The sequence below is a fragment of the Carcharodon carcharias genome, chromosome 8 (assembly GCF_017639515.1).
Source record: "Carcharodon carcharias isolate sCarCar2 chromosome 8, sCarCar2.pri, whole genome shotgun sequence".
Taxonomy (NCBI): Eukaryota; Metazoa; Chordata; class Chondrichthyes; order Lamniformes; family Lamnidae; genus Carcharodon; species Carcharodon carcharias.
This window is the reverse complement of record NC_054474.1, coordinates 57577754-57580510: the sequence shown is the minus strand read 5'-3', so window position 1 is coordinate 57580510 and position 2757 is coordinate 57577754. Positions and strand designations below refer to the sequence as shown.

Here is a 2757-nt window from a genome sequence, read left to right as displayed (position 1 = left end):
CTCCCTATCTACTTTGTCCAGACTCTGGGTGATTTTGAATACCTCTATCAAATTTCCTCTTGATCTTTTCTCAAGGAAATCTGTCCCAGCTTCTCCAATCTCACTATGTAATTGATGTTCCTCATCCCTCAGACCATTCTCATGATTTTTTTTGCATTGTCTCGAATTCCTTCACATATTCCCTAAAGTTTGGTGCCCAGAACTGGATGCAAACCCCAGTTTGAGGCTGATCCAGTGCTCTATATAAATTTAATACAACTTCCTTGCCTTTATGCTCCTTTTAGTAAAGCCTAGGATACAGTATGCTTTATTAACCGCGCTCTCAACCTTTCCTACCATCTTCAATGATTTAAGCACATATACACCCAAGTCTCTCTGCTTCTGTACCCCTTTTAGAATTCTATCCTTTGTTTTATATCGACCCTCCATGTTCTTCCTTCCAAAATGAATCACTTCATGCTCCTCTACATTAATTTTCATCTGCCACATGTCTTCCCTTTCCAGCAATGTGCCTGTGTCCTTTGGGAGTTCTACAGTTTCCTTCTCAGAGTTCACAATGCTTCCAAGTTTTGTATCATTCACAAATTTTGAAATTGTGCCATGTACACCAAGGTCTCGGTCATTAATATATATCAGGATGAGCAAGAATCCCAACACCCACCTCTGGGGAAATCCACTACAAACCTTCCTCTAGTCTAAAAAAACATACATTAACAACAACTTTGTTTACTGCACTCAGCCATTTTTGTATCCATGTTGCTACTGTCCCTTTTATTCCATAAGCTCTAATTCTGATCATGAGTCTGTTGTGTAGCACTTTATCAAATGCCTTCTGTAAGTCCATGTGCACTATATCAAAAGCATTGCCTTCATCAACCCTCTCTGTTACCTCATTAAAAAAACTCCAGCAAGTTAGTTAAACACGATTTGGCCTTAACAAGTTTGTGCTGATTTTTCTTAATTAGCCCACATTCACCCAAGTGACTATTAATTTTGTCCCAAATTATAGGCCCAGATTTTCTGGTCTCTGGATCATCAGAGACCTGACATATGACTCAAGGCGCACATTGGGACCCTGCCAAAGTCATGGCATGTTGACCTCCAAGGGAATTGCCCAGGAAGTTTCAACTCCCAATGGATAATTTCCCTGTTCCCTGGGACCCTCTGAGTTAGAGTCAGAGACTTCAGACAGTTCTGATGTACTTACCCGGATAGTTACCCTGAAAACATTAGACAGAAAAATCCTAGACTAACTTCTGAGTAACTAAAGAACTGACCCCCACCAATCACTCACACTGATCCTCGCCCCTGCCTCCATCTCGAACGCCTGACTACCCCTGATTCTCCAGTTACAGCCTACCTTCTGACTAGCCTTACCCCCCCCACCCCCACCAACCTACACCCACACCTGACTACCTCCCCTCCCCACCCCACTGAACCCCCACCACTCCACTGACATGACTGGACCCCACTACACCCAACTTAAGGTTGTACAGTCAAGGGTGCTTGAGTCATTGGCATGTTAATGTAATATACCTGCACAGTAGCCCCTCTGTTCTGATGTGAACAATCTGTTACTCCGGCTGTTGCTGCCATCAGGACTTTGCTGCTGTGTGGACAGGCTTATCAAAATCAATCTGGTTTAAATACTGCAATGAAATGTGATGTTCGCAAGACTTGACTAGCCCCCACCATCTGACTACCATCCTGACTCAGCCTGACTAAATCCAAGAACAATTACCCCTCCTGACCTGACTACTCCCTGACACACCTACCACCTCATCCACATGCCACTTCACTCATCTCCAAACCTATCCACCTATCACCTCACCTACCTACCAACCCACCAACTTACCACCTCAGCCTCCTGCCAACTCACCCACCGGCCAACCTATCCACCTATCACATCACCCCTCTGCCATTCTGCTCATCTACTGAACTACTCAACTACCACCACACCCAACTACCACCTCACCCACCTATCACTCTACTAACCTACCCGCCTGCCACCTTACCCACACACCACCTCACCCACCCACCACATCATCCACCTGCCACCCTATGCACCAACCTCCATATGCACCAACCACCTTACACATCTGCCACTCTACCCAGTTGCCACCCTACCCACCCACCTCCCTAGCCACCTGCCACCCCATTCCCCTGCCACTCTATCCACCTTCTGCCCAACCCCCTGCCCTGCTAAAGCCCTTGCCATTTATGCACTTACCTCATCCACCCTACCACCCAACCCATTTGCTAACATTCACGCTGAGAATTTAAACTTACTATACGGCAGTAAGTGCTGTAAAAAGGGGGCAAATTATGTCTTCCCCCGACACAACAACGCTGTGATGAAGTTCTCCAAGGGATCTTGTGCTCCACATTTCTGGAGAAACCAGGTTCAGAAGACCCAGCAAGAAATGCAGTGCAGCATCTAGGCGTGGAAAGGTTTGAGCGGAGCTGCAACCTGACAATGATTGCTGCTCCACGGAAGGTCTGGGCCAATTTTTTCTAGAAGCTTTCCCACCACCAAAGTTATTCTAACTGACTGGTAGCTGCTGGCCTTATCTTTGCACACATTTTTGAACATGGGGTAACATTTTCAATTCTTCAGAGGTGGTAGTTGGGTGTGGTGGTAATTGAGTAGTTCGGTAGATGAGCAGAATGGCAGAGGGGTGATGTGATAGGTGAATAGGTTGGCAGGTGGGTGAGTTGGCAGGAGGCTGAGGTGGTAAGTTGGTGGGTTGGCAGGTG

General features: G+C 46.4%; 1 pseudogene; it reads left to right on the top strand.

The window, feature by feature from the left end:
* Window positions 1-1454: 1454 nt before the first annotated feature.
* On the top strand, window positions 1455-1622 carry LOC121281660 (annotated as a pseudogene).
* The last annotated feature ends 1135 nt before the right edge of the window (window positions 1623-2757 follow it).